General features: G+C 47.1%; 1 non-coding gene across 1 annotated transcript; it reads left to right on the top strand.

Annotated features, from left to right (window-relative positions):
* Positions 1-4707: 4707 nt before the first annotated feature.
* Positions 4708-4814, top strand: LOC143380884 (U6 spliceosomal RNA). The gene has a single exon (XR_013088753.1). It is a non-coding gene; the product is annotated as a U6 spliceosomal RNA (small nuclear RNA).
* Positions 4815-12329: the final 7515 nt, after the last annotated feature.

The raw sequence follows: 12329 nt of genomic DNA, 5'->3' as shown, positions 1-12329 counted from the left end.
ACAGCTCTTCAGATTCTTGGTGGTAGTTTGCAGGTCCCCACAAGGAGATTTCTCTCCTCCAGGCTATAATCTCAGGTCCTTCCGTGCTACCTAGGATGTGTATCAATCTCCCCACCAGCCCCGGGCATCCCTTTGAAGGTCCCCATGTGTCTTGGAGCTTATGAACTAAAGAGCACAGTCATCGAGCATGAGCAGAGCATGGTCACTGACATTGCAGGGGACTGGCACCACACAGGTGGCAATGAGCATTGTGGAATGAAGGAGAAAAGGGGAGGAGACAGGACAGAAAGGAGGAGAGAAGGAAAGGGAAGAAGGAGGCAAGGGAAGGAAGGTGGGCAGGGGATTTTCATTCACCGCCTGCTGGTGAGTTCCAGCAGAGCAGTTGCTGCATGGCTCCCTGCCGGCTTGGGCTGGGCTGGCCATCCTGGGTCCTGACCCCAGCTTCCCATCATTCCCCCACCCCTGGCACTTTTATTCGGGAAGCAATTTCTCAGGAGTGTCCTCAGCACCCCTGCCCATGCTCCCAGGGAACTGAGCCCTGGAGAGAGATTGGCACACAGACGTGGATAAGTCACTGGCCCTACTCTGCCCAGCTGGGGCCTAGGGAGTGATGCCAAGCTTTAAGTTTGGTCCCCAAAAGCTGCTGGCTCAAGGCAGGCAATAGCTGCTCTGACTCCACTTGTAGGATACACTTCAGAACTTATCCCCCAAATGTCCACACCACATTCCAGGGAGGAGGGAAAGTAAAAACAAGAAGATGGGTGAGCAGGAAGATCTAACTACCAGGACACTGGCACATTCATCATCTCATTCAGTCTCACTGGGACCTTTATTTTGCCCATTTTGCATATGTACAAACTGAGGATCCGAGAGGCTTGCCCAAGGCCAACCTCAGCATCTTGCAAGGAGTTACCTACAGTCACACACAGAGACCATAGCTTCAAGGCGCAAAACCCAGTCTCTATCTCACTTAATGCTCTTCTCCCATCCCCATTCCTGGGAGACAGATGTCATTTTTGCTACATAGAGATAGAAACTGAGGACCAGGGAATGAAGCAAGTGGCCCAAGGTCACGTAGCTAGGAAGCGGGACTCAGAATTAAAATACTGTTTGCTCAGACTGTATTACCAATACTGTGGCCACTCAGTTTACATGGGAGTTTCCTCCTGTACAAATAAAATGCTCCATTTAGATAATTATGCAAATAATCTGTATGAAAAGCCCATTCTGTTCTGTTCTTCTGTGAACTCCTTAGTCTGTAGATCTCTGAAAAACAAAGATTTCACAGACACCCAATGGAAGTAATGAAAACATCTCTCATTGTCTTTTCTGTGACTGTTGCTGAGTGGAAAACTGATGTGGCCACAAAGATTGGCCCTAAGAACAGGATCCATAGGAAAGAACAAGTACATTATTAAAAATAAATAAAAGGCATTGTAAGCAGAATGCAGAATTAGGTGTTCACTGTGATTGCCACTGAGCATGAAATGCATATGCATATAGACAAAGCTGGAAGGGAAATGCAAAAATTAAATCAGTTCTAGGGCAAAGGGATGGTCTGTCTTTCTTAAGAATGTTACTTGATGCTGTTATTACATTTCTGCAATTACAAAAAGACTTTGCTATAATCTGTAGATCTTCATCATCCGAAATACAGAAGATCTCTATGCAGTGGTATAAACCTAAGATGCAGTTTCTTGAGTCCCTGGAGTATTGCTGCTTGGTTGACCATGTTTGACCTTGACCAGTCTTGGTAATGGTCACCATAGAGATAGACAGGAAGAGAGAGAGGAGGGAGAAGTTCTTCCACCCTGTGGTTTTGCTGATTGGTAGTTACTGTAACATTTTGAATGTAGAGTGTTCACAACATCTCTGTTTTTTGTAGAGTCTTGTCCACAAGTCAGATCAATTAACTTCTACTGAGTTCACTGGGTACCTACTATGTGCTGGGCCAGAGAGAGAGAGAGAGAGAGAGAGAAGAAGAAGAAGAAGAAGAAGAAGAAGAAGAAGAAGAAGAAGAAGAAGAAGAAGAAAAGAAAAGAGAAGAGAAGAGAAAAAGAAAGAAAGAAAGAAGGAAGGAAGGAAGACAGGCTCCTCCCGATGCCAGCCCATAGAGGCTCAGTTGTTGAGCCTGTGAAGCATTGTGTCCTCAAACACTTCTTCCTAGCCTGCCCCTCCTCACCCTCCAAGGGAAAGTTTCGAGTGATGGGCCCTCCTTCTGCATCTCTTCCACTGTGTCCAGACAATACCAGGCACCCGGAAGGCACTCAGTGTACTTTTATTAAACAAATCTCATCCCTACCTCGCAGCTAACTCTGCTGCTGGGCTGCACCACCTTGAGCACATCTCCTGCCTTCCCCTTGCCCCAACTCAATTCTCTTAGCTAAGAGGCTGCAGAGAGCAAGCTTGGGTCTGATCTTTGTAGCACTGTCTGGCACGTGAATAGCTGTTCATGGGCTCCATCAGGGCCTGTGGAGTTGAATCAATGTCATTCATCCTTCCGAGAGAAACCCTGGCAGCTCTCACAGGTCATAGGGGAAGCTGTTAGAGAGGACAGGGCAGGGCCTACGCCTGGAATCCCATCACCTTCCTTCACCTGACCATTGCTTAGTGGACAAGAGGGACAGAAGAGGCTGGGTCAGGAACCCAAAGAGGGCCACCCTCTCAGGACGTGCCAGGAGTCAGTAAGCCTCGTTCAGAGAGAGATGTTGATTGATTTGCCCTCTCTCATCTCTTCCCCCGCCCCAAGATAAACAGAAAGCTAAAACTTGAACTACTTCAAAACTTAGAAGCAGAGCCCAGAATGTGTCTCCTAAGTCCTTTCCAAGTCTTGCTGGGTGATTGGCCAGGCCCCCTCCTCCCACCTTCCTTTGCCAGCACCACACAGAACTATAGGAAGAAGGGCACGTGTGGAGAACGACATGAGCATTTTATTCCACCTCTGAACTGCATCGCCAGCTCCTGGAGGGCAGGCCGCTTTACTTCCCTCGCTCCTGGCTGGTGTGGGGCCCAGCACTGGCCCCCTCTGAGCACTTGGCTCTCAGTGTCTGCTGATTGTGCTGAGCATCCCTGAGGAGCTCAGCGCTTGGTCTCTGAATGGGCCATGGGCAGGTGGGCCGGTGGGTAGTGAGGCAGAGATCAGAAAACAGATGCACAAATTGGATAATTGGAGGAGAACTTAACCAAGAACTATTTACCAAGTGGAGGGTAAGGACTTAGGAAAACCAACAAGCAACCATTGCAGTGCAAGAGATAAGGAGCATTTACCACCCCTGGTCCGGGAGGGGCAAAAGGAGAAAATGATTCCCTGAACCCAGAGAAAGGAGCTGACCCATGAGGAAGCTCTGGCTTTGGGTACAGGGAAGCAGCTAAGTGGGGCAGCAGGCAGAGGCCTGGCCTTGGCTCCCCCTGCCTTCACTCTCCCGCTGGGGCCTCCCCCTGGCAGAGCCCAATGAGAAACTGAGGTCAGAGGAACGGTTGACACAGTTCACAGGGGTCAGCCTCCCTGGGCACAGGGCAGGGTGCAGAAGGTGAGGGATGGCCCTAGAGGGGCACGGCACCTGTCCTCTGGGAAAGAGATGAAGGAAAAAGAAGTCTTGGTCTAGGACTCAGAAATCCTGAGTTCCACCCCAGGCTGGCCCCTGACTGGTGGCAGGATGGTATGATGATAATAAGCAAGTCACTTTTCTGCTCTGAACCTCGGTTTTTCCACTTATAAAGTGATTGAGTTGGACCAGTGATAAAGAAGCTCCTTTCAGACCTGATGCCTTATCACCTGAGAGCACAAAAAGTGAAAAGCAAAGCCACATTTTCCATTGACCTCCGGGAAATGCAAATCAAAACCACAACAAGGGGCTGAGGCTGTAGCTCAGTGACAGAGCACTTTCCTAGCATGTATGAGGTACTGGGTTCGATCCTTAGCACCACATTAAAAAAAAAAGCAAATAAAGGCATTCTCTCCATCTACAAAAATATTAAAACACACACACACACACACACACACACACACAAGACACCACTGACAGCTCCACCCCCTGCAGGACACATCAAAAGGCAGCTACACGTCAGACAGATAGATAATAATAAGTGCTAATGAGAATGGGGAGTGTAAAATGGGTGTGTAAATGGGGCCAGCCAGCATGGAAACCAGTGTGCAGTTCCTCAAATCTGAGTGTGGTTTCCATCCATCCCTGTAATTCTACCCCCCAGAAAATCTAAGGGAAATGGAAGCACATGCACACATGAAAACACAAATGCTCAAAGCAGAATTGTTCATAATTCATTGTGGATAAACAAGACGTGGGGTATCTACACAATGGAATATTATTACCCAGTCAAAACAAACGAAGTACAATATGTGGATAAGACTTGGAGACAGAGCCTGGGGCTGTAGCTCAGTGGCAGAGCACTTGCCTTGCACGTGTGAGGTACTGGGTTCGATCCTCAGCACCACATAAAAATAAATAAATAAATATATTGTACCAACTATAACTAAAAAAAAAATATATTAAAAAAAAAAAGACTTGGAGACATTATGCTCAGTGAAAGAAGCCATTTGCAAAGGGCCGCATGTTGTATAATTCCATTTATATGAATAGGCAAATCCATAGAGGAAAAAAGAGAGAGAGGTTAGAAGTTTCTAGGAGCTGAGGGGAGTGACTGCTAGAGGTACAGGGTCTCTTCTTGGGGATATAAAAATGTTCTCGAGTACTTGCTTCAATAGCACGTATATTAAAATTGGAACTATACAGAGAAGATTAGCATGACCCCTGTGCAAGGAGGACACACAAATTTGTAAAGCATTCTGTATTTTTTTAAAAAGTTCTAGAATTGATTGCAATGGTAGTCACATAGTTTTGTGAATATGCTACAAAGCATTGACTGAAATACTTTTATTGAAATACACTGGCTGTATTTCAATAAAGCTGTTATTTAAAAAGAAGATATCAAGGCAGGTACAGTGGCACACATCTATAATCCTAGTAACTCAGGAGGCTGAGGCAGGAGGATTACAAGCTCAAGGCCACCTGGGTGACTTAGCAAGACTGGTCTCAAAATCAAAAATAAAAAGGGCTAGGGATGTAGCTCAATGGTAAAGCACTGGGTTCAATCTTCAGAACCAAAAAAAAAAAAAAAAATTTAAATACATGCATGAATGCATTCCTAAACTAGTAGGAAAAAGTCAAGGTCCAGTGTGACTCTAGAATGAGCATCTTCAGGGGCAGCAGAGCTACAGCTGGTGGGAGGGAGCTTTCTCCCTGCAGCAACGTCTTCCTCCAGGTCCCTCACTTTCCACCTTAGGAAGAATTCGCTGCAGGAACAAGAAAAGGGAGCTAAAGTCCAAAGAATGCTGCTCTGGCCTCTTCCGTAGGCCTGTGGCCAACGTGGGGCACAGGAGAGTCCCTGCTCCTCTTCCGCATGGCTCTGCATGGCTCTGCTGTCTGAGACTTCTAATCCACCTCCAGTACTGGCTCCCAGAGGGTCTTGGAGCCCACCCCCTGGCATGCACAGACACACACACACACACACACACACACACACACACTCGTGTGCACACACCCACAGTTTCCACTTACTGACCCACGACAAGCTTGAAGTAGGTACTCTTAGGCACCCTCATCTTCAGACTAGGAGATACTGAGGCACAGAGAAGTTAAGAAATTTCCCAAAAATGACACGATCCATATCTAGAGCCATGGTTCATGCCCTTGATTGCTTTGCTATATTGGGATACACATATAATATGTATGTTCATATACGTCTTAACTAGCAAATTCTATATAAACATGTACTTATCAACCCCTGAATAAATAAATATTTGCTTAATAAATGAAATGCACAAATAGAACTAAGAAAACTGAAAATCTAATCTTAAAAGAGTTCCTGAGCTGGAGAGATGAAACCCTCCAGATTCTGTACCCAACACCAGCTCTTAGTGAGATGGATATGGTATCCCTGAAGCGTGTGGTCAAAAGGCCTCCGGGTCTGCCCAGGATGGAGGGAACATCAACATGTATCAAAAGGCTTTTTCAGCCCACTGAGTTCTGCAGGGGCTTCTTCTGGGTGTGACTCCACATAGAAGAAATATTGAGAACCAAAGGCCCAAATGGACTCTAATCCCACCTCCTGCTCTGAGCACCTGTGATTTTTTTTTTCTTAAATCAGGGTCTTTTCTTCTCAAGACCCTCTTTTTTTCTCTTTTTCATTTGTTTTAATTGGCAGATTTTAACTGGTGTATTATATACATAGTACTGAGATTCAGTGGGCCATATTTGTATGTGCACATAATGTAATTTGATCACTCCTCCCCGTAGCTCCCCCTTTTCCTTCTCTCCTCCCTCCCCCATCCACTGGTTCGACTCTACTGATCTCCTCCTATTACTGTCGTTTTAGTTAGTGCCTGATAATCACACACACAGGAGATTCACATGGTGTAATCATACATAGGCATAGCATATCTTGGTAGATTTCATTCCCCAGTACTTCCCCATGCCCCCTCCTCATCCCTCCCTCTTGGTCTCCTTCCTCCACGCTATTGGTCTTCTGTTTTTACGAAATAAACCCCCTTTTTTAAAAAAAAAAAAATGCCTTTACATATAGTCTCTCTCTCTCTCTCTCTGTCTCTCTGTCTCTCTTTCTCTCTCTCTCTCCCTTCCCTCTCTCTCTCCTTCATATGAAAGAAATCATCCTACCCCTGACCTTCTGAGTCTGGCTTGTTTCACTTAGCTAATATTCTCCACTTCCATCCTTTACCCACAAATGACATAATTTCATTCTTCTTTATGTCTGAGTAAAACTCTGTTGTATATAAATATCACATTTTCTTTATCTGATCATCTGATGATGGGCTCCTAGGCTAGTTCCAAGACTTGGCTATTGTGAATTGCATTGCTATAAATATTGATGTGGCTGTATCACTGTAGTATGCTGATTTTAGATCTTTGGGATAAATACCAAGTACTGGGATGGCTGGGTCACCTGGTAGTTCCATGCTAGCCTTTTGAGGAATCTCCAAACTGCTTTCTAAAGTAGTTATCCTAATTTACATTTCCAGCAAGGTACAAGTGTGAGCACCTGTAATTTTAGTTGACCTTCATCCATCCTTCACTGAAGTAGTCACTGCCACCTGGCCTTTTGCCTCAAATTTACCTCATCAAATACTGACACATCAACCTCAGTTCCTGAAAAAACTTCACCTCCAAAATACATGTAAAGGAGCAGTATTTTCCAAGTGTATGTGAAAAAGAAGGTGCCTAGTATTGGAGGAGTCAGAAGAATAATCAGGATATCCAGAGAGAACTTGCTGCTGCTCAGCCCTAGGGAAGTAGGGTGGGAGAGCTGGGCCTGGGGGAGCAATTGCTAATATTTATCTTGTGTTTGCCAGGTTCCAGGACAATGATAAACACCTCAGAGGTGTTAGCTTATTTTATCTTGGCTGGAGCCCTGGGAGGCAAGTCTAGTTTCCTGCCGAGTACATTTAGGTGTGGAAGGAGTGGAAGGAATAGCTGTCGAAGTCACCCAGGGATGTGAATGCAGTTAGTGGCAGAGCCAGGAATAGAAGCTCCTGTCAGCACAATGCACACTCCATTGCAACCTACCCCCCAACCCCAGTTACCTCCAAAGGGCCCAGACTACACCAGCAGCAGCTGCCATCTGCAGCAGTTGCCTGGCTTTCGTACTCTGCTGTCCCTTGACTATGGAGGGGTGGGAGGACGGCTTCCTGGCCAGGTTTTGACAAAGCTGTGCATACCTCCAGTGTCTGTTGTCCAAGGAAATCTGGAAATCTAGAATGCATGTTCCATTTGCTGCCCATCTCCGGTGTTCAGGAGTCACTTGTAGTTAATGGCTACCATATTAGATGGTTCAATCCTGCACTCGTTGCAAAAACAAAGGCTTAGAAAAGGCAGGTAACCTCCTCAAGGTCCCATAAGTAGTAAAGGGGATAGTTGAGATGTGAATTTTGTCAGTCTGACATCAAGCCTAGGTATTACCCACTAACTACACAACTAGGGCCCCAGCATGCATGTCTGATCCTATTCCAAGCAGAAGGGCAGAGGGGCTGCCTCCTGACTTCCAGCTCGGGCTCCCAGATATAAAGATGGTGTCCTGGAGTGGTATGGGAGGGAAGAGGCAGGAAGATACCATCACAGTAGCTGCAAACCTAGGGGCCAATCGCGGGGTGATTGGGGTGGGGGGAGGCCTTCTCATGGTCTCTGCCCAGACACAAGTCTCTTCTGCCCCTCACTTCTGTCTCTGCAAACCCCACCTAGTCACTTTCCAGGAAAGCCAGGAGCACAGGATTTACGGTCTCCCAATATTTGCTGTCTCTGCAAAACAATAAGTCTGCAGCCTGCAAAGAATGCTGATGGAATCAATGGCATCAGAAGGTGACTTTTGAAAAAGAACAGGGGAGGGGGGTGGGGGCTGAAACAATTCACTCAATGACAGTAACATCAGTGAGAGAACCCAGAGAGGGATCAATACCTGCAGGTGGATTATTTGTAAACTGGGACACTATTGAGCAAGTGCCAGGCCAACCCCTCAAGGGTGGGTTTCCACAGGAAGGATGACTGGGTGCTTACCAGCACTTTTTTTTCAAACTGAGAATTCTGCTTATGCCTGTGCAATGGAAGCCTGATCAACAAGACACGGGTTCCATTGGTTTTTCTGAACATCACGAGAAATTCTGGAATCTTTGTGCTGAGTATCATTTCATGGCCCACCTTGGTTCTCTATACGTTTGAAACAGTCTCTGCTCCAGTGGGCTTGCTTGCACACGGTGTGAGAACTGGGATGGACTGGAGATTTGGAGATCTCGTTTCAAGTCTTGGTTCTGCTGCAAACTAACCAGAGGCTCTCAGATAACCCCTTGGACTCATCTGAGCTTCAGTTTCCTCTTTAATGGGTCCAGACATGGTGCCCTGGTGTCTGACATGTGCCCATTAGTTAGTAACAGACACAAACGAGGATTGCTGGGAAGACAAGAAAAGTGTTTCGCATATAGGAGCTCAATAAATGTGAATTGAATGAATATAATAAGTAAGTTCTAGCTTTCTAGAATTTGCCTGTTTTCCATCTTTTCATAGTCTCACTCCTGCCTTCTACCTCAGCCTTCTCCCTGCCTCGTGCCTGAAGCTCCCAGGATTGTCATCCTTCCTGATGACTCTCTGTCTTCCCATGAGTGGTTCCCTTCCACCTGCACTGGCTGGCCTAACACGTTCATCCTTGAAAGCCCAAGTTAGGTGCCATTTCCCCGGGCAAGTTCTCCTGACCTCCCTTCCTCTTACCTGTAAGTGTCTGTCTAATCCCTTCTTTTAGTGGCTACCTCAGCACCGTGGACAAACTTTTCCTCCTGTATGTGCTGAATTGTACTATGATAGGTTTAATTATGGCTCCACTGACCTAGGAGCTTCCCAAGGGCAGGGGATCCTTGTTCCTCTCTGCGGCCCCAGCCTGGGACAGGGCTCAGGAAAGCGGGTACAGTTCTGACATATCCTATGGCATCTTCTTTCTCTGAGGAGGTGCTGGACACCATCCCTGGGGAGGTTCCCTTCTCTTTCCTTAAACTCTGAGGTCGGTGCCCTGAAGGGTCTAGTTTCCCTGCATCCGGGTAATTCCCTCCTCAAACTCCCCCTGACTTGTCTCCTCCTTGCACCTTGAATACAAGCTGAGGCTTTGTGGGCTGGATGGTGGTGGAAGTCTGGTGAGGAGCCCTCCTCACAGCCAGGAGGCTGAGACCACCTGCCAATCCCCACTGTGCCTACCCTCTACTCTTCCTCCATTGCTGCCCCTGTGCATGTACGAGCCAGCTCCAGAGGACTGGGGATGGGGTGGCAGGTGGTTTTGCTCTACCTAGACCTCCTCTTTCCCCTTAGCTCTTTCTCCTTTAAGCAAATATTCATGGGGACAACTTACCCTGGGGGCAGTTACTTGGCTAGGAGCCTGGGATACAGAAACCAACATCCCAGGTCCTGTCTTGGCTGAGCTTTGGGCCGTAGGAGGCAGCACAGAAGAGAAATCAAGGTTGCCAAGGAGGACAGAAGGTCAAATGCGGGTTCACCAGTCACAAGTGTGCAATGCGGGGGTAGTTGGCAGCATGGGACAGACACTGGACAGACTGTGGCCTGACACGGCCTTCACTGAGAAGGGGAGAGGGCCAAGGACACCTGCATCCTTGACTCAGCCATGTCTCTTCCTGAATCACACAGAAGCACTTCAGGGATGTGTGGGGCAGATGGTGACCTTGGGCTCAGCATGGTTTGGAAAAGAGGACAAATTTGAAGGGGAAAGCCTTCACCAGGTGTGGTGGTACATGCCTAGTAATCCCAGCAACTCAGTGGGCTGAGGCAGGAAGGTCACAAGTTTGAGAAAACCTCAGTAGTTTAGTGAGATCCTAAGCAACTTAACAAGAACTTGTCTCAAAGTAAAAATAAATAAATAAATGGGCTGGGGATGTAGCTCAGTGGTAAAATGCACTTTACCACTTTTCAATCCCCAGTGCAAAAAAGAATAGACCTTCTTCTTAAAGGATGAGTAGATCCTTGTCAGTAACAAAGCAGGTAGGACGTCCCAGGGAGAGATCAGGAGCACACCCAGAAGGGAGGGCACTGGTCAGCAAGAGCCAGAACTGGAACTGGATTCCTCACCTAGGGCTTTGGGTATATCCCGGGTCAGGGGAGCCAGCAAAGGAGTTAAACCTGGGAGCAACCTCCTCTTCTCTCTCTCTAGAGCTCTCTGTCTGCCACCACCTCCCAGCTTTCTGACAAGTAGAGTCATCTGGTCTCATCTCACCCCTCAAGTGCCACCATGAGTTCCTCGACCTCTTACTGTCCCCTTGTAGGACCAGCCAGCGGCCTGCCTCATCCTTCTAAAGTGACATTCCCTTGCAGCTCTCCCTGCTGGGAACCCATCACAGCAGGGCTTCAGTGCATCAGACCCAAACCCCACTGCCCAGGAGTGACAGTCAAAATACCTCACTCTCCAATAGCAGGTCAGAGCAGCAGAGCTAAGCCCCCACATCTTTTTGTTGCTGGATCAAGTGTGGGAAGTTTTAGGGATTCCTGGGAAGGATCTGAAGCAACGTGGTGGTGGTGGGATTTGTGAGGTTTAGGCAGTTCACTGTTTACTTGTGGGAGCAGGCATATGGCCACAGGTTGCCATCCCACACAGCCGCCTGAGGGCTGCCACACGTGCCCTAGAAAGCTCTTTCCAACAGGGGACAGTACAGAACCTTCTGAGTGAAGCAGAATTCAAGTGAGACTGAACAGACTCAGAAACGGAAGGAACCCTGACTGGTCAGAAATATTCTTCCTTGTTAATGAACAGGACTCCATATTCAAAATCCTGGCCAGTGATGAAACTCGCCTTCAAAGAACTCTGGGGTGTGTAATGGTTTTCCTGCCTGAACTTTTCCACAAACGCCATCAGAGGCCAAGACTTTGGCACTCAGAAATGTGGAAAAATACTTGCTATCATCACAAATCCCACCACCACCACGTGACCAGGAACCGTGGTCACAAAGTGAAGGGCACATGTAAGAAGAGGCTTTAGTCAGGTGTCTGTCCCTTTTGTGCCTGTCTCACGTGGTCCTCTCCAGTAGCAATTGGCCACACTGGAAAGGAGGAAGACAACAGTAAACACGTGGCTTATCCACAGGCAGCCCTGGCAGTGAGTGTCCCACCCGCTCAAATCAAGGAATCAGATGTGGCAGTGACCAAGTTGAAGTTTCTGAGGTTAATGGTCTAGAGCAAATCAATTTTGCTACAAAAGATTCCAGAAAGCAGTATTTATTGAGTACCTACTATGCGCTCAAACACTTTACTGGGGCAAAGACCCACACATAGTCCCTATCCTCAAGCCGGGGTCCCCCATGGCACCTGGTGAATGATTACTTGCTTTTCAACAACACTGAGAGATGTAAGGACCTGAAAAGTGATCTATATGAGATCATCTAGAACTTTAAGCCTCACAGCCAAAGTGAGCCAAAGATGACGCTTAATGTCAGTGAGTAATTTTTTAAAAGTACCTTAAAGGTTTTCCATCAACAAATATTTGACTCTAGTCCATCAGTCAATTGGGTATGTGCCCAGCCCTGTGAATTTTGCCTACAGAGCAAATGACTTAAAAAAAAAAATCTGTAGGGGCAGGGGGAATGGCTTCCCTCTGCCCTTCTAGTTTCCTTGGCTGAACTACAAATTGAATTGACGTAAGACAGATTAACAAGAGGAGAAATCATGTTTAATTGCATACATACATACAGGAGTCCCATAAAACACAACTTGAAGAAAGGCCAGATGACTGACGTTGATGAAGGATGGATGAGCTAGGGC

This window comes from Callospermophilus lateralis, chromosome 14 (genome assembly GCF_048772815.1).
Source record: "Callospermophilus lateralis isolate mCalLat2 chromosome 14, mCalLat2.hap1, whole genome shotgun sequence".
Lineage (NCBI taxonomy): Eukaryota > Metazoa > Chordata > Mammalia > Rodentia > Sciuridae > Callospermophilus > Callospermophilus lateralis.
This window is presented reverse-complemented; position numbering and strand designations above follow the sequence as displayed.